General features: G+C 39.4%; 1 protein-coding gene across 1 annotated transcript in view; it reads right to left on the bottom strand.

The window, feature by feature from the left end:
• The window catches only part of NME7 (NME/NM23 family member 7), a 682,167-nt gene that overhangs the window by 178,068 nt on the left and 483,151 nt on the right, over positions 1 to 20,948 (bottom strand). The window lies entirely within an intron of this gene.

Below are 20,948 nucleotides of genomic sequence, written 5' to 3'. Positions count from 1 at the left end.
ATTTGAAAAACAGTGAAAAAAAGGCAGTAAAATAAACAAATTTTTTACAGTACATGTAATAAGGTAACAGAGCATTGCACCCACTTGCAAATGGATGATTAACCCCTTAATGCAAAAAACAGATAAAAAAAACGACATAGACGTTTTTAAAAACAGACACAACAAACTGCCACAGCCAACAGTGGGAAGCTTCAGTTAACTGTTTCTATGCAAAATTTAAGCCAGCCATGTGGAAAAAACTTAGGCCCCAATAAGTTTTATCACCAAACATATGTTAAAAAACGATTAAACATGCCAGCAAACGTTTTAAAACACATTTTTACAAGAGTATGTATCTCTATTAATAAGCCTGATACCAGTCGCTTTTACTGCATTTAAGGCTATACCAACATTACAGTGTTATCACCAATGTACGTTAAAAAACTATTAAACATGCCAGCAAACGTTTTAAAACACATTTTTATAAGAGTATGTATCTCTATTAATAAGCCTGATACCAGTCGCTATCGCTGCATTTAAGGCTTTACTTACATTACTTCGGTATCAGCAGTATTTTCTTAGTCAATTCCATTCCTAGAAAAATATTTTACTGCACATACCTTATCTGCAGGAAAACCTGCACGCCATTCCCCCTCTGAAGTACCTCACTCCTCAGAATGTGTGAGAACAGCAAATGGATCTTAGTTACGTCTGCTAAGATCATAGAAAAACGCAGGCAGATTCTTCTTCCAAATACTGCCTGAGATAAACAGCACACTCCGGTGCCATTTAAAAATAACAAACTTTTGATTGAAGAATAAACTAAGTAGAAAGCACCACAGACTCTCACAACCTCCTATCTATGTTGAGGCTTGCAAGAGAATGACTGAATATGGCAGTTAGGGGAGGAGCTATATAGCAGCTTTGCTGTGGGTGGACTCTTGCAGCTTCCTGTTGGGAAGGAGAATATATTCCATAAGTAATGGATGATCCGTGGACTGGATACACTTAACAAGAGAAAACTATCCCTAGGCAAAATCTAGCCAGCCATGTGGAAAAAACTGGGCCCCAATAAAGTTTTATCACCAATATGTAGAAAAAAACGTTTAAACACTTCCAGCAAACGTTATCTTATTTTCAGTAATGTGAGAAAGTAATAAGAATATTACCTTTTACAGCAAGCATGATACTAGTCGTTATTAAATCACTGTAATCAGGCTTACCTTAAATAAATCCGGTATTAACAGCATTTTCTAGCATATTCATTTCTCTAGAAAAATTTAAACTGCACATACCTCATAGCAGGAGACCCTGCACACCATTCCCCCAGCTGAAGTTACCTCATCTCTTCAGTTATGTGTGAGAACAGCAATGGATCTTAGTTACAACCTGCTAAGATCATCAAAAACCACAGGCAGACTCTTCTTCAACTTTCTGCCTGAGGCTAAAACAGTACAACTCCGGTACCATTTGAAAATAATAAACTTTTGATTGAAGATAAACTACATAAATTCACCACATCTCTCTAGCTACTTCCTATCTTGTCGAGAGCTGCAAGAGAATGACTGGTAGTGGCAGTTAGGGGAGGAGCTATATAGACAGCTCTGCTGTGGGTGATCCTTTTGCAGCTTCCTGTTGGGAAGGAGAATATCCCACAAGTAATGGATGATCCGTGGACTGGATACACCTTACAAGAGAAATAATCATTTTGGGTTTCATATCCCTTTAAAGCAAAACTAAAGCAGTGGGAATCTAGAAGAAAATAATATAACTCTGTCCTCCTTTGATCAATATATGTTATTGCAGTCAAAAACAAGAGCAGGTACCAAAGTCTGTGGTCAAAAACATATATCATAACAAGCTAGTTGTTATTGGGACAATAGGACAAACTGCATAATCTCATCTGGCCTTATGAATGGCCAATGTCTATGAATCTTAGATAAAGCAGATTCATAGGTGTAGGTTGTAGTAATCCGTGAATACGCAAGAACATTGATTCTGAATTTAGGTGTCTTGACAGAGTAGGATATCACAGCAAAGATCTCAGGGTGTCACAGAAAATTATTTAAATATGTATATTTTACTTTGTTATTTAGCTTAATGTTTATTTTAAAACACAATGAACATATATTTTTGTTATCATTCTGATCTGTTTTTAAAGTTACTTACACATTAACTATACTTATATTACAGAAGAAACACTAGGGGGTTAATTGAGTTTAAAAATAAGCCAGTTTTATAAAGCAAAAAAGTTTGAAGTCCACTGAGTTTGCGAGTACACTACTTCAAGATTACATAATAATCATCAGATTGCCTGTTATATAGATAATGATTTCTGCTATACATTTATAATCCTAATAAACTCGCATATATATGTTAATTTGAAAACAAGGATAAACTTTAGTAGTATGAGTCAGCATATAAACCCTTAACATTTGTTGTGCAAAAAACATAATTTATACTTATCTGATAAATTAATTTATTTCATGGTGGTGAGAGTCCACTATCCATTACTCCTGGGAATTACTCTTCCCTACCACTAGGAGGAGGCAAAGATTCCTATACCCCAAGAACCAGGGTGGGGTATTGTGGACTCTCACCACCATGAAAGAAATTAATTTATCAGGTAAGTATACATTATGTTTTCTTTCATACGGGTGGTGAGAGTACACAATCCATTGCTCCTGGGAACTAAAATCCAGCTGTGGAGTCTACAAGTAATAACAGAAAAGGGTGAGATCTAAGAAACATATTTTTTCACTGAGAAACTAAATCTACAACCCTGATAGAACCTAAAGAAAAGGCAATAAAAACAACCAATAGGCAAAAATAAATCAACCTGAAGGACACCCTACCAAAGGCTACCTCAGAAGAAGCAAGAACAGTAAAATGTTAAAAACAAATATGCAAAGAAAACTAAATAGCTGACAAGCAAAAATTGGTTTACTGATAAAACATTCTAACTCTGCCCCCCCCCACCCCACACAAAAATTGGCAACTGGTCTCAACAAATATACAGAAAGCCATCTAGGCAGAGGCTGACCTACCTCCAAGAAAACTATATGAATCAAAGCTGCAAACAAGAATACAAAGAAACAGCAGAAATTCTCTGAACTTCCTATAACCATCAAAAGGAACAAACAAACTAGAAGTTTGCCTGAAAAGATAAGTAGTGTCAACATAACACTACAAAGCTCTAACAGAATCCAAAACATGAAGAAACCACTCTGAATAAAAAAAGAAGGAACAACAATGTCCCAACTTATATAGACAGAAAACATAACCTCATCCTAAAGAAAAAAAAACATAATTTATGCTTACCTGATAAATTCCTTTCTTCTGTTGTGTGATCAGTCCAAGGGTCATCATTACTTCTGGGATATAACTCCTCCCCAACAGGAAATGCAAGAGGATTCACCCAGCAGAGCTGCATATAGCTCCTCCCCTCTACGTCACTCCCAGTCATTCGACCAAGAATCAACGAGAAAGGAGAAACCAAGGGTGAAGTGGTGACTGGAGTATAATTTAAAAAATATTTACCTGCCTTAAAAAAACAGGGCGGGCCGTGGACTGATCACACAACAGAAGAAAGGAATTTATCAGGTAAGCATAAATTATGTTTTCTTCTGTTATGTGTGATCAGTCCACGGGTCATCATTACTTCTGGGATACCAATACCAAAGCAAAAGTACACGGATGACGGGAGGGCTAGGCAGGCTCATTATACAGAAGGAACCACTGCCTGAAGAACCTTTCTCCCAAAAATAGCCTCCGAAGAAGCAAAAGTGTCAAATTTGTAAAATTTTGAAAAAGTATGGAGCGAAGACCAAGTTGCAGCCTTGCAAATCTGTTCAACAGAGGCCTCATTCTTAAAGGCCCAAGTGGAAGCCACAGCTCTAGTAGAATGAGCTGTAATTCTTTCAGGAGGCTGCTGTCCAGCAGTCTCATAGGCTAAACGAATTATGCTACGAAGCCAGAAGGAGAGAGAGGTAGCCGAAGCCTTATGACCTCTCCTCTGACCAGAGTACACGACAAACAGGGAAGACGTTTGTCGAAAATCCTTAGTTGCCTGCAAGTAGAACTTGAGGGCACGAACTACATCCAGATTGTGTAGAAGACGTTCCTTCTTTGAAGAAGGATTCGGGCACAGGGAAGGAACCACGATCTCTTGATTGATGTTCCTGTTAGTGACTACCTTAGGTAAGAACCCAGGTTTAGTACGCAGAACTACCTTATCTGAATGAAAAATCAAATAAAGAGAATCACAATGTAAAGCTGATAACTCAGAGACTCTCCGAGCCGAAGAAATAGCCATTAAAAATAACACTTTCCAAGATAACAACTTTATATCAATGGAATGAAGGGGTTCAAACGGAACTCCTTGTAGAACGTTAAGAACAAGGTTTAAACTCCATGGCGGAGCAACAGTTTTAAACACAGGCTTGATTCTAGCTAAAGCCTGACAAAAAGCCTGGACGTCTGGATTTTCTGACAGACGCCTGTGCAACAAGATGGACAGAGCTGAGATCTGTCCCTTTAATGAACTAGCCGATAAACCCTTTTCTAAACCTTCTTGTAGAAAGGACAATATCCTAGGAATCCTAACCTTACTCCAGGAGTAACCTTTGGATTCGCACCAGTATAGGTATTTACGCCATATCTTATGGTAAATCCTTCTGGTAACAGGCTTCCTAGCCTGTATCAGGGTATCAATAACCGACTCAGAAAAACCACGTTTTGATAAAATCAAGCGTTCAATTTCCAAGCAGTCAGCTTCAGAGAAGTTAGATTTTGATGTTTGAATGGACCCTGTATCAGAAGGTCCTGTCTTAGAGGTAGAGACCAAGGCGGACAGGATGACATGTCCACTAGATATGCATACCAAGTCCTGCGTGGCCATGCAGGCGCTATTAGAATCACTGATGCTCTCTCCTGTTTGATTTTGGCAATCAATCGAGGAAGCAGCGGGAAGGGTGGAAACACATAAGCCATCCCGAAGTTCCAAGGTGCTGTCAAAGCATCTATCAGAACCGCTCCCGGATCCCTGGATCTGGACCCGTAGCGAGGGAGTTTGGCGTTCTGGCGAGACGCCATGAGATCTATCTCTGGTTTGCCCCAACGTCGAAGTATTTGGGCAAAGACCTCCGGATGAAGTTCCCACTCCCCCGGATGAAAAGTCTGGCGACTCAAGAAATCCGCCTCCCAGTTCTCCACTCCCGGGATGTGGATTGCTGACAGGTGGCAAGAGTGAGACTCTGCCCAGCGAATTATCTTTGATACTTCCATCATTGCTAGGGAGCTTCTTGTCCCTCCTTGATGGTTGATGTAAGCTACAGTCGTGATGTTGTCCGACTGAAACCTGATGAACCCCCGAGTTTTTAACTGGGGCCAAGCCAGAAGGGCATTGAGAACTGCTCTCAATTCCAGAATGTTTATTGGTAGGAGACTTTCCTCCTGATTCCATTGTCCCTGAGCCTTCAGAGAATTCCAGACAGCGCCCCAACCTAGTAGGCTGGCGTCTGTTGTTACAATTGTCCAGTCCGGCCTGCTGAATGGCATCCCCCTGGACAGATGTGGCCGAGAAAGCCACCATAGAAGAGAGTTTCTGGTCTCTTGATCCAGATTCAGAGTAGGGGACAAGTCTGAGTAGTCCCCATTCCACTGACTCAGCATGCACAATTGCAGCGGTCTGAGATGTAGACGTGCAAAGGGTACTATGTCCATTGCTGCTACCATTAAGCCGATCACCTCCATGCATTGAGCTACTGACGGGAGTTGAATGGAATGAAGGACACGGCATGCATTTAGAAGCTTTGTTAATCTGTCTTCTGTCAGATAAATCTTCATTTCTACAGAATCTATAAGAGTCCCCAAGAATGGAACTCTTGTGAGAGGAAAGAGAGAACTCTTCTTTTCGTTCACTTTCCATCCATGCGACCTTAGAAATGCCAGAACTAACTCTGTATGAGACTTGGCAGTTTGCAAGCTTGAAGCTTGTATCAGAATGTCGTCTAGGTACGGAGCTACCGAAATTCCTCGCGGTCTTAGTACCGCCAGAAGAGCACCCAGAACCTTTGTGAAGATTCTTGGAGCCGTAGCCAATCCGAATGGAAGAGCTACAAACTGGTAATGCCTGTCTAAGAAGGCAAACCTTAGATACCGGTAATGATCTTTGTGAATCGGTATGTGAAGGTAAGCATCCTTTAAATCCACTGTGGTCATGTACTGACCCTTTTGGATCATGGGTAAGATTGTCCGAATAGTTTCCATTTTGAACGATGGAACTCTTAGGAATTTGTTTAGGATCTTTAAATCCAAGATTGGCCTGAAAGTTCCCTCTTTTTTGGGAACCACAAACAGGTTTGAGTAAAACCCTTGTCCTTGTTCCGACCGCGGAACCGGATGGATCACTCCCATTAATAACAGATCTTGTACACAGCGTAGAAACGCTTCTTTCTTTATCTGGTTTGTTGACAACCTTGACAGATGAAATCTCCCTCTTGGGGGAGAGAATTTGAAGTCTAGAAGGTATCCCTGAGATATGATCTCTAGCGCCCAGGGATCCTGAACATCTCTTGCCCAAGCCTGGGCGAAGAGAGAGAGTCTGCCCCCCACTAGATCCGGTCCCGGATCGGGGGCCCTCGATTCATGCTGTCTTAGGGGCAGCAGCAGGTTTCCTGGCCTGCTTGCCCTTGTTCCAGGACTGGTTAGGTTTCCAGCCTTGTCTGTAACGAGCAACGGCTCCTTCCTGTTTTGGTGCAGTGGAAGTTGGTGCTGCTCCTGCTTTGAAATTCCGAAAGGGACGAAAATTAGACTGTCTAGCCTTAGCTTTGGCTTTGTCTTGAGGCAGGGCGTGGCCCTTACCTCCTGTAATGTCAGCGATAATTTCTTTCAAACCGGGCCCAAATAAAGTTTGCCCTTTGAAAGGTATATTAAGTAATTTGGACTTAGAAGTTACATCAGCTGACCAGGATTTTAGCCACAGCGCCCTACGTGCCTGAATGGCGAATCCTGAGTTCTTAGCCGTAAGTTTGGTTAAATGTACTACGGCCTCCGAAATGAATGAATTAGCTAGTTTAAGGACTCTAAGCCTGTCCGTAATGTCGTCCAGCGTAGCTGAACTAAGGTTCTCTTCCAGAGACTCCATCCAAAATGCTGCCGCAGCCGTAATCGGCGCGATGCATGCAAGGGGTTGCAATATAAAACCTTGTTGAACAAACATTTTCTTAAGGTAACCCTCTAATTTTTTATCCATTGGATCTGAAAAAGCACAGCTATCCTCCACCGGGATAGTGGTACGCTTAGCTAAAGTAGAAACTGCTCCCTCCACCTTAGGGACCGTTTGCCATAAGTCCCGTGTGGTGGCGTCTATTGGAAACATTTTTCTAAATATTGGAGGGGGTGAGAACGGCACACCGGGTCTATCCCACTCCTTAGTAACAATTTCAGTTAGTCTCTTAGGTATAGGAAAAACGTCAGTACTCGCCGGTACCGCAAAGTATTTATCCAACCTACACAATTTCTCTGGTATTGCAACAGTGTTACAATCATTAAGAGCCGCTAAAACCTCCCCTAGTAATACACGGAGGTTCTCCAATTTAAATTTAAAATTTGAAATATCTGAATCCAATCTGTTTGGATCAGAACCGTCACCCACAGAATGAAGCTCTCCGTCCTCATGCTCTGCAAGCTGTGACGCAGTATCAGACATGGCTCTAGTATTATCAGCGCACTCTGTTCTCACCCCAGAGTGATCACGCTTGCCCCTTAGTTCTGGTAATTTAGCCAAAACTTCAGTCATAACAGTAGCCATATCTTGTAATGTTATCTGTAATGGCCGCCCAGATGTACTAGGCGTCACAATATCACGCACCTCCCGGGCGGGAGATGCAGGTACTGACACGTGAGGCGAGTTAGTCGGCATAACTCTCCCCTCGCTGTTTGGTGAAATTTGTTCAATTTGTACAGATTGGCTTTTATTTAAAGTAGCATCAATACAGTTAGTACATAAATTTCTATTGGGCTCCACCTTGGCATTGGAACAAATGACACAGGTATCTTCCTCTGAATCAGACATGTTTAACACACTAGCAAATAAACTTGCAACTTGGTTACAATCTTATTTAACAAAAACGTACTGTGCCTCAAAGAAGCACTAAACGATTAAATGACAGTTGAAATAATGAACTGAAAAACTGTTATAGCATCAATCCTTGAAAACAACACAACCTTTAGCAGAGGTTTGTTCCCATTAGTAAAGTAACAATAATTAAATTTGAAACGTAAAAATAACAGAGCAACGTTTTTAATCACAGTCAATATATAAGTCTCACAGCTCTGCTGAGAGAATCTACCTCCCTTCAAAGAAGTTTGAAGACCCCTGAGTTCTGTTAGAGATGAACCGGATCATGCAGGAAATACAAGAGTAACTGACTGGAAATTTTTGATGCGTAGCAAAGAGCGCCAAAAACGGCCCCTCCCCCTCACACACAGCAGTGAGAGAGAAACGAAACTGTCACAATTAAAACAAGCAACTGCCAAGTGGAAAAAATAATGCCCAAACATTTATTCACTCAGTACCTCAGAAAATGCAAACGATTCTACATTCCAGCAAAAACGTTTAACATAATAAATACCTATTAAAAGGTCTAATGTATTTTTTACAGAGTAATTCCAGTGAAGTACCATCCCCAGAATACTGAAGTGTAGAGTATACATACATGTCATTATAACGGTATGGCAGGATTTTCTCATCAATTCCATTCAGAAAATAAAAACTGCTACATACCTCAATGCAGATTCATTTGCCCGCTGTCCCCTGATCTGAAGCTTTTACCTCCCTCAGATGGCCGAGAAACAGCAATATGATCTTAACTACTCCGGTTAAAATCATAGTAAAAAACTCTGGTAGATTCTTCTTCAAACTCTGCCAGAGAGGCAATAACACGCTCCGGTGCTATTGTAAAATAACAAACTTTTGATTGAAGTTATAAAAACTAAGTATAATCACCATAGTCCTCTCACACATCCTATCTAGTCGTTGGGTGCAAGAGAATGACTGGGAGTGACGTAGAGGGGAGGAGCTATATGCAGCTCTGCTGGGTGAATCCTCTTGCATTTCCTGTTGGGGAGGAGTTATATCCCAGAAGTAATGATGACCCGTGGACTGATCACACATAACAGAAGAAAAAGGTAAGGAGGAAGAAGTAGAAAACCTGCAAAATCCTCAAGATCAAATAAAGGTTCCAAGTAGAAAAAAAATGAATAATAATAAAAAATATAGGCTAGTCAGAATGACCACTGAACTACCAGAACATCCGCAAACACAGTTTAGATCCCTGGTATTTACACTGTACCTGGGAAAATTGAGATTTAATTGGGAAGGCATCAGAACTATCTCTTGGTGACCCCAAAGACATATTTGCTGATAGAACATAACCAGATGAAGAGACCACTCTTCCAAATGGTAAAACTGAAGACTGAGAAAAAAATGATTTCCAGTTATACAGTCCTGAGTTATTAACAGCAGAAATCAGGCCGTAAAAAGCTTCTGCCCAGGAAAGAAATAGAGATACAATCCTCATAACTAGGGAACTGTAAGTTCCCCACTGATGATAGACATAAGCTACAGATGTAACATAGTCTATTCTGAAACAGAGAAAAAAATCCCCTACAATAGAGGTCAACAACGAAGGGCCCTGAATATTGCACAGAGATTAAAAACATCAACAGCTAACCTTGCCTCCTGAGAAAACTAAACTCCTTATGCCTTCAAAGACCCCAGATGATATCCCCCATCCTGAAAAACTTGCATCTGTAGAGATTACAGATTACAGACAAAAGAAGCCCCCTGTACAAAGACAGCAACAGACTTGTTCTGGAATGTAAATGAGACCTCCGAGACAACTGAGAAAGGTTCCTGCATCATTGGAAAAAGATACAAAGCTAAAGAAGACTCACATGGAAGCGAGCAAACGGAATAGCAACCAATGCCAAAAACATGAGACTCGACGACACCTCCAAGCAAAGAGCAACTGAAGACAAAACACAGAGACTGAAGGTTCTGACAGGCAAACCCCAGCTTCAACTGTCTTTGCATTGCCAAAGAAAGTCGCATAGAAACTGAATCTATAAAAAAAAAACAGAAAAGCAATCTTTATCCGAGGAACCAGTAAACTGTTTGGAAAAATGGCTTTCCAACCATATTATTGAAGAAACAACAACATTCTGCAGGAAAGAAATATTGCTGAATGAAAAGATGGAACTTGATTGAACCACAATATCATCCAGACCAGGAAACACTGCAATACCCAGAAAAATGATTACAGATAAGAGGGTATCAAGTAGCTTAGAAAATATTCTGAGAGCTGTAGCTAGACCAAAGAGAAGAGCAACAAACTGAAAAAGGAAATCTCAGAAACCCATGATGTTCCTAGAAATAAGAACATCTAAGGTAAGCAAAGGTAAAATCTATTGAGGATACAAACTGACCTCCCAGAAAAATTTAAATAGTTTCCATTTCGAAAATAGGAACTTGAGAAACTTGTTCAAAGTTCCTACTTATGGAACAATGAATAGGTTGGAGATCCCATCAACAATATAAACATTTAATATGGTAGTAAAACGTTTAAATTACCTAGCTTCAAAGACAGATTTAGGGACAGAATTGCAAGGCTCCATGACTGCAAAAAATGCAGAAAACTAAGTTAAATGATTATATCCCCATTAAAAGAGCTTATGAAGAAAGGGAGAGACTTACCCCTTATGAAAAAAACTAGATCCAGACAGTGCACATCAAACTTACATCAAATATAATAGAGAAGGGAGACAAAAAACCATGCACACTATCATGCTGACGCTGATGTATGCAGACTCGTAGACCAGCGTGCGTCAACGTGCATCAAAATATTTTTGCAGAAGCCTCAAAAAATGTACACAAAATATTAAAAAAACAACACAAACTGAGAACCCCTCTCACTGAAGAATCAAATGCATATCTTCATTCTTTCACCACCTTCAGCAGAGGCAAAAACAAGACTGAGGTACTGGTGAGGAAGCGTAATTCCCAAAATAATGGATTGTGGGCTTTCACCACCTGTATGAACGAAATGTTATGTACATATTAACATTTAGTAAAGGTCCTGGGAGCCAAACTGTTAAGCATCCTGTTAATGCGGCCAGGATTCTAGCAAAAAGATGGTTGGTGAGTAGAGTGAGAAGATGATTAAGGGGATACTAAACCCAAATATTTTCTTTCATGATTAAGATAGAGCAGGCAATTTTAAGCAACTTTCTCATTTACTCCTATTATCATTTTTTCTTTGTTTTCTTGCTATCTTTATTTTAAAAGCAGGAATGTAAAGCTTAGGAGCCAGCCCCTTTTAGGTTCAGCACTCTGGATAGCGCTGCTTATTGGTGGCTACATTTAGCAAATCAATAAGCAAGCATAACCCAGGTCCTGAAAAAAAATTGGCCTGCTCTGAAGCTTTACATTCCTACTTTTTAAATAAAGATAGCAGGAGAATGAAGAAAAATTGATAATAGAAGTAATTTAGAAAGTTGCTTAAAATTGCACGCTCTATCTAAATAATTAAAGAAAAAAATTGGGTTTAGTATCCATGTAACCCCTTGAGTGCTAACGACAGCTCTGAGCCGTCGCAGAGTTTCCCACTCTGGTGCTAACGACGGCTCAGAGCCGTCGCCAACACTCTCCCACCTTGAAGGAGATCTGGGGGCTCCCACCCGCTCCTACCCCGGCGATCGGATCTGTATAGTGACAGGCATTGCCGGGGCTTCAAGTTAAGCAGGGTGACGTCACTGCGCAACTTTATTTAAAATGAACTATCAGCTAGATTACGAGTTTTGCGTTATGAGTGAAAAAGCATCGTTATGCTTCATAACGCTGCTTTTTCCGTAACGCCGCTATTAAAAGTATTGTCAGAATAGGTGTACTGCACACCTTTTTGGCCGTCATGCAACGTCAGTACCGCACTTTTAAAAAAGTCCTTTGTCAATGGGACTTCCATAGTGCCGGTATTACGAGTTTGCCCGGGAGGCCAAAAAGTGAGCGGTACAGCCTAAAATGACAAGATCCGTACCGCCATCTAAAGTCAGTAGTTATGAGTTTTAAAGCTGTAACATAAAACTCATAACTAAACTGTCACAAAGTACACTAACACCCATAAACTAAGGCCCTCCTGCATCGCAAACACTAAAATAAAATTATTAACCCCTAATCTGCCGCTCCGGACATTGCCGTCACTATTAAAATGTATTAACCCCCTATTCCCACGCTCCCCGACATAGTTGCCACTATAATAAACCTATTAACCCCTAAACCGCCGCCCTCCCGCATCGCAAACACTATTTAAATATTATTAACCCCTAATCTGCCGTCCGCCCACACCGCCACTATAATAAACTTATTAACCACTAAACCGCAAGCCCCCACAACGAAATATACTAAATTAAACTATTAACCCCTAAACCTCTAGCCTCCCACATCACTACATAAAAAAATTAACCCATAAACCTAACCCTAACGTAACCCTAACCATAACCCTAACGTAACCCTAACCCTAACACCCCCTAACTTAAATATAATTAAAATAAATCTAAATAAAACTTACAATTATTACCTAAATAATTCCTATTTAAAACTAAATAGAAACTTACCTGTAAAAAAAAAACCTAAACTAGCTACAAAATAACTAATAGTTACATTGTAGTTATCTTAGGTTTTATTTTTATTTCACAGGTAAGTTTGTATTTATTTCAACTAGGTAGACTAGTTAGTAAATAGTTTTTAACTATTTACTAGCTACCTAATTAAAATAAATACAAAGTTACCTGTAAATTAAAACCTAACCTGCCTTACACTAAAACCTAACATTACAATAAAATAAAATACATTAAATTATTAAAATATAGCAGCGCTATAGGGAGGTGAAATACTGCCACTTTTGTGGTGGTGGTTAATTTCCCTATGGCGCTCAAAACTCGTAATCTAGCTGAATATTAAGTATAGGAGCAGGGGGCATGCTGCTTAGAAGCCTGTATCTCAGGCATCTAAGCAGCTACAGAGCTACAGGGGATCTGAAAAGAAAAAAAAATATTTTTAAAAAATTAAAAAAAAAAAACACAGCTTAGCACCCAGGTGGGAAAGTGCTTACAACTCAAAGGGTTAAGGCAAGTATGTAGCTACAGGTAAACTTTTTAACGAAAATTCGATTTAGTGCAGGGAACGAATATTAGAGGGAAACAAATTTCCTTGAATATCCGTAATTAAAATTTCATGCAAAACATTTTTTTCTCCCCTGCACCTCCCTAGTGTATAGTATGATGAGAGAACCAAGAGATGGAGTATGGTAGAAAACACTGAACATTTTTGGAATCTTTTACAATTCCTGGTGAAGCAGTTTTGAAAAAAATAAATATTGTGCCATTATAGGATGCTACAGGGCTAATTTCTGAATGTACGTTAAGAAAAGAAGTAGATAAGCCCCCCATAGAAAGACCTGAAGAGAAAAACTAAATAAAATAACATAATTTATGTAAGAACTTACCTGATAAATTCATTTCTTTCATATTGGCAAGAGTCCATGAGCTAGTGACATATGAGATATACAATCCTACCAGGAGGGGCAAAGTCGCCAAAACCTCAAAATGCCTACAAATACACCCCTCGCCACACCCACAATTCAGTTTAACGAATAGCCAAGAAGTGGGGTGATAAAGAAAGGAGTAAAAAGCATCAACAAAGAAATTTGGAAATAATTGTGCTTTATACAAAAAAATCATAACCACCACAAAAAAGGTGGGCCTCATGGACTCTTGTCAATATGAAAGAAATGAATTTATCAGGTAAGTTCTTACATAAATTATGTTTTCTTTCATGTAATTGGCAAGAGTCCATGAGCTACTGATGTATGGGATAGCAATACCCAAGATGTGGAACTCCACGAAAGAGTCACTAGAGAGGGAGGGATAAAAATAAAAACAGCCATTTCTCTCTGAAAAAATAATCCACAACCCAAAATATAAGTTAATTCTCATTAAATGAAAAGAAAAAACTTAAAACATAAGCAGAAGAATCAAACTGAAACAGCTGCCTGAAGAACTTTTCTACCAAAAACTGCTTCCGAAGAAGCGAATACATCAAAAACTGTAGAATTTAGTAAATGTATGCAAAGAAGACCAAGTTGCTGCTTTGCAAATCTGATCAACTGAAGCTTCATTCTTAAAAAGCCTACGAAGTGGAGACTTATCTAGTAGAATGAACTGTAATTCTCTGAGAGGGGGCTTGACCCGACTCCAAATAAGCTGAATGAAACCAAAGCTTTAACCACGAAGCCCTCTGACCTTTCCTAGAACCAGAAAAGATAACAAATAGACTAGAAGTCTTCCTGAAATCTTTAGTAGCTTCAACATAATATAACAAAGCTCTTACCACATCCAAAGAATGGAAGGATTTCTCCAAAGAATTCTTAGGATTAGGACACAAGGAAGGGACAACAAATTCTCTATTAATGTTGTTAGAAATCACAACCTTAGGAAAGAATTTAAATGAAGTCCGCAAAACCGTCTTATCCTGATGAAAAATCAGAAAGAAGATTCACAATAAAGAGTAGATAATTCAGAAACTCTTCTAGCAGAAGAGATGGCCAAAAGGAACAACACTTTCCAAGAAAGTAGTTTAAAAGCCAAAGAATGCATAGGCTCAAATGGAGGAGCCTGTAAAGCCCACAAAACCAAATTAAGACTCCAAGGAGTAGAGATTAATTTAATGATAGGCTTGATACAAAACAAAGCCTGTTAAAAACAGTGAATATCAGGAAGCTTAACAATCTTTCTGTGAAATAAGACAGAAAAAGCAAAGATTTGTCCCTACAAGGAACTTGCAGACAAAACCTTATCCAAACCATCCTGAAGAAACTGAAAAAAATCTAGGAATTCTGAAAGAATGCCAAGCGAATTTATGAAAAGAACACCATGAAAATAAGTTTTCCAAACTCGATAATGAATCTTTCTAAAAACAGATTTACAAACCTGTAACATAGTATTAATCACTGAGTCAGAGAAACCTCTATGACTAAGCACTAGGCTTTCAATTCCCATACCTTCAAATTTAATGATTTGAAATCCTGATGGAAAAAAAAGGACCTTGAAACAGAAGATCCGACCTAAATGGAAGAGACCAAGGTTGGCAACTGGACATCCAGATCTGCATACCAAAACCTGTGAGGCCATGCTGAAGCTACCAGCAATACAAATGACTGTTCCATGATGATTTTGGATATCACTCTTGGAAGAAGAACTAGAGGCGGGAAAATATAAGCAGGTTGGTAGCACCAAGGAAGTGTCAATGCAACCACTGCTTCCGCCTGAAGATCCCGGGGGACCTGGACAGGTACCTACGGAGTTTCTTGTTTAGACGAGAAGCCATCAGATCTATTTCTGGAAAACCCCACATCTGAACAATCTGAGAAAATACATCTGGATGGAGAGACCTCTCCCCCGGATGTAAAGTCTGACGGCTGAGATAATCCGCTTCTCAACTGTCTACACCTGGGATATGTACCACAGAAATTAGGCAAAAGCTGGATTCCGCCCACGAAAGTATTCAAGATACTTCTATCATAGCTAGGGGACTGTGAGTCCTACTCTGATAATTGACATATGCCACAGCTGTGATATTGTCCGTCTGAAAACAAATGAACGGTTCTCTCTTCAACAGAGGCCAAGCGTGAAGAGCCCTGAAAATTGCACGGAGTTCAAAAATATTTATTGGCAATCTCGCCTCTTGAGATTTCCAATCCCCTTGTGCTGTCAGAGATCCCCAAACAGCTCCCCAACCTGAAAAGACTTGCATCTGTTGTGATCACAGTCCAGGATGGACGAACCAAAGAGGCCCCTAGAACTATACGATGATGATCCAACCACCAAGTCAGAGATAGACAAACACTGGGATTTAAGGATATTAATTGTGATATCCTTGAATAATCCCTGAACCATTGATTCAGCATACAAAGCTGGAGAGGTCTCATATAACGACGAGCAAAGAGAATCATGTCCGATGCTGCAGTCATGAGACCTAAAACTTCCATGCACATAGCTACTGAAGGGAATAATAGAGACTGAAGGTTCCGACAAGCTGAAACCAATTTAAATTGTCTCTTGTCTGTTAGAGACAGAGTCATGGACACTGAATCTATCTTGAAAACTAAAAAGGTGACCCTTGTCTGAGGAATCAAGGAACTTTTTGGTAAATTGATCCTCCAAACATGTCTTTGAAGAAACAGTAGTTGATTTGTGTGAGATTCTGCAGAACGTAAAGACTGAGCAAGTACCAAGATATCATCAAAATAAGGAAACACCGCAACACCCCGCTCTCTTATAACGGAGAGTAGGACACCAAGAACCTTTGAAAAGATTACTAGAGCTGTCGCTAGGCCAAAAAGGAAGAGCAACAAATTGGTAATGCTCGTCTAAAAAAGAGAATCTCAGAAATTGAAAGCAATCTGGTTGAATCAGAAAATGATATGCATCCTGTAAGTCTATTGTGGGCATATAATGCCCTTGCTGAAAAAAAAGCAGAATAGATCTTATAGTAACCATTCTGAAAGTTGGTACTCTTACATATTTTTAGATCCAAAACTGGTCTGAATGAAATTACTTTCTTTGGGACAATGAATAGACTTGAATAAAACCCCAGACTCTGTTCCTGAAACGGAACTGGCATGATTACCCCAGATAATTCCAGGTCTGAAACACACTTCAGGAAAGCCTGAGCTTTTACCGAGTTTGCTGGAATGCGTGAGAGAAAAAAATCTTCTCACAGGCGGTCTTTCTCTGAATCCTATTCTGTACCCCTGAGAGACAATATTCTGAATCCAATGATTTTGGACCGAATTGATCCAAACATCTTAAAAAAATCTTAATCTGCCCCCTACCAGCTGAGATGGAATAAGAGCTGCACCTTCATGCGGATTTAGGGGCTGGCTTTGATCTCTTAAATGGCTTGGATTTATTCCAATTTGAAGAAGGCTTCCAATTGGAAACAGATTCCTTGGGGAAGAATTAGGTTTCTGTTCCTTATTTAAGAATAAAAACGGTTAGAAGCTTTAAATTTACCCTTAGATCTTATCTTGAGGCAAAAAAACTCCCTTCCCCCAGTGACAGTTGAAAATATTGAATCCAACTGAACCAAATAATGTATTACCTTGGAAGGAAAGAAATAGCAATCTGGACTTAAAAGTCATATTAGCATTCCAAGATTTAAACCACAAAGCTCTTTTAGCTAAAATAGCTAAAGACAGAGATTTAACATCAATTTTGATGATAACAAAAAATGGCATCACAAATGAAATTATTAGCATGTTGAATCAAGTTAACAATGCTAGACAAATCATGACTCAACACTTGATGCGATAAAGTTTCCAACCAAAAAGTTGAAGCAGCTGCAACATCAGCCAAAGAAATTGCAGGCCTAAGAAGAAGACCTGAAAATAAATAAGCTTCCCTTAGATAAGATTCAAGTTTCCTATCTAAAGGATCTTAACAAGAAATACTATCTTCCGTAGGAATAGTAGAACGTTTAGCAAGAGTAGAGATAGCCCCATCAATTTTGGGGATCTTTTCCAAAAACTCCAATCTAATTGCTGGCAAAGGATACAATTTTTTAACCTTAAAGAAGGAATAAAAGAAGTACCAGGCCTATTCCATTTGTTAGAAATCATATCAGAAATAGCACCAGGAACTGAAAAAAACCTCTGAAATAACCACAGGAGGTTTATAAACAGAATTTAAACGTTTACTAGCTTTAAAATCAAGAGTACTAGTTTTCTCAATATCCAATATAATCAACACTTCTACAACAAAGAACAAATGTACTCCATTTTAAATAAATAAGTAGATTTGTTAGTGTCAATATCTGAGGAAGGATCTTCTGAATCAGATAGATCCTCATCAGAGGAGGATAATTCAGTATGTTGTCGGTCATTTGAAATTTCATCAACTTTATGAGAAGTTTAAAAAGACCTTTACATTTATTAGAAGGCGGGATGGCAGACAAAACCTTCTGAATAGAATCAACAAAAAATTCTTATAAATTCACAGGTATATGTACATTAGATGTTAAAAGAACAGCAACAGGCAATGTATTATTACTGATGGACACATTCTCTGCATGTAAAAGTTTATCATGACAACTTATTACAAACCACAGCTGAAGATATAATCTCCATAAGATTACAACAAATGTACTTAGCTTTGGTAGAACTGTTATCAGTCAGCAGGATTCCAACAGTGTTTTCTGAGACAGGAACAGATTGAGACATCTTGCAAAATGTAAGAGAAAAAACATAATTTATGTAAGAACTTACCTGATAAATTCAATTCTTTCATATTAGCAAGAGTCCATGAGCTAGTGACGTATGGGATATACATTCCTACCAGGAGGGGCAAAGTTTCCCAAACCTCAAAATAACTCTAAATACACCCCTCACCACACCCACAAATCAGTTTAACGAATAGCCAAGAAGTGGGGTGATAAGAAAAAAGTGCGAAAGCATAAAAAATAAGGAATTGGAATAATTGTGCTTTATACAAAAAAATCGTAACCACCACAAAAAGGGTGGGCCTCATGGACTCTTGCTAATATGAAAGAAATGAATTTATCAGGTAAGTTCTTACATAAATTATGTTTTCTTTCATGTAATTAGCAAGAGTCCATGAGCTAGTGACGTATGGGATAATGAATACCCAAGATGTGGATCTTCCACGCAAGAGTCACTAGAGAGGGAGGGATAAAATAAAGACAGCCAATTCCGCTGAAAAATAATCCACACCCAAAACAAAGTTTAAATCTTATAATGAAAAAAACTGAAATTATAAGCAGAAGAATCAAACTGAAACAGCTGCCTGAAGTACTTTTCTACCAAAAACTGCTTCAGAAGAAGAAAACACATCAAAATGGTAGAATTTAGTAAAAAGTATGCAAAGAAGACCAAGTTGCTGCTTTGCAAATCTGATCAACCGAAGCTTCATTCTTAAATGCCCAGGAAGTAGAGACTGACCTAGTCGAATGAGCTGTAATCCTTTGAGGCGGAGATCTACCCGACTCAACATAAGCATGATGAATCAAAGACTTTAACCAAGATGCCAAGGAAATGGCAGAAGCCTTCTGACCTTTCCTAGAACCAGAAAAGATAACAAATAGACTAGAAGTCTTTCTGAAATCTTTAGTAGCTTCAACATAATATTTCAATTTTTAAAAAAATGTAAATGAAGTTCGCAACACCGCCTTATCCTGATGAAAAATCAGAAAAGGAGACTCACAAGAAAGAGCAGATAATTCAGAAACTCTTCTAGCAGAAGAGATGGCCAAAAGAAACAAAACTTTCCAAGAAAGTAATTTAATATCCAGCGAATGCATAGGTTCAAACGGAGGAGCTTGAAGAGCCCCCAGAACCAAATTCAAATTCCAAGGAGGGGAAATTGACTTAATAACAGGTTTTATACGAACCAAAGCTTGTACAAAACAATGAATATCAGGAAGACTAGCAATCTTTCTGTGAAAAAGAACAGAAAGAGCAGAGATTTGTCCCTTCAAGGAACTTGCAGACAAACCTTTATCCAAACCATCCTGAAGAAACTGTAAAATTCTAGGAATTCTAAAAGAATGCCAAGAAAAATGATGAGAAGAACACCAAGAAATGTAAGTCTTCCAGACTCGATAATATATCTTCCTAGATACAGATTTACGAGCCTGTAACATAGTATTTATTACGGAGTCAGAGAAACCTCTATGACTGAGAATCAAGCGTTCAATCTCCATACCTTCAAATTTAAGGATTTGAGATCCTGATGGAAAAAAGGACCTTGCGACAGAAGGTCTGGTCTTAACGGAAGAGTCCACGGTTGGCAAGTAGCCATCCGGACAAGATCCGCATACCAAAACCTGTGAGGCCATGCTGGAGCCACCAGCAGAACAAACGAACGCTCTTTTAGAATCTTAGAAATCACTCTTGGAAGAAGAACTAGAGGCGGAAAGATATAGGCAGGATGATACTTCCAAGGAAGTGACAATGCATCCACTGCTTCCGCCTGAGGATCCCTGGATCTGGACAGATACCTGGGAAGCTTTTTGTTTAGATGAGAAGCCATCAGATCTATTTCTGGAAGTCCCCATATTTGAACAATCTGAAGAAATACCTCTGGGTGAAGAGACCATTCGCCCGGATGTAACGTTTGGCGACTGAGATAATCCGCTTCCCAATTGTCTATACCTGGGATATGAACCGCAGAAATTAGACAGGAGCTGGATTCCGCCCATACCAGTATTCGAGATACTTCTTTCATAGCCAGAGGACTGTGAGTCCCTCCTTGATGATTGACATATGCCACGGTTGTGACATTGTCCGTCTGAAAACAAATGAACGACTCTCTCTTTAGAAGAGGCCACGACTGAAGAGCTGTGAAAATTGCACGGAGTTCCAAAATGTTGATTGGTAATCTCTCCTCCTGAGATTCCCAAACCCCTTGTGCTGTCAGAGACCCCCAAACAGCTCCCCAACCTGTCAGACTTGCATCTGTTCAGATTACAGTCCAGGTCGGAAGAACAAAAGAAGCCCCCTGAACTAAACGATGGTGGTCTGTCCACCACGTCAGAGAGTGTCGTACAATCGGTTTTAAAGATATTAATTGACATATCTTTGTATAATCCCTGCACCACTGGTTCAGCATACAGAGCTGAAGAGGTCGCATGTGAAAACGAGCAAAGGGGATCGCATCCGATGCAGCAGTCATAAGACCTAGAATTTCCATGCATAAGGCTACCGAAGGGAATGATTGAGACTGAAGGTTTCGACAAGCTGAAACCAATTTCAGACGTCTCTTGTCCGTCAGAGACAGAGTCATGGACACTGAATCTATCTGGAAACCTTAAAAGGTTACCCTTGTCTGAGGAA

Source organism: Bombina bombina, chromosome 3 (assembly GCF_027579735.1).
Source record: "Bombina bombina isolate aBomBom1 chromosome 3, aBomBom1.pri, whole genome shotgun sequence".
NCBI classification, from domain to species: Eukaryota; Metazoa; Chordata; class Amphibia; order Anura; family Bombinatoridae; genus Bombina; species Bombina bombina.
The sequence above is the reverse complement of the archived record's forward strand: the minus strand, read 5'-3'. Positions and strand labels throughout refer to the sequence as shown.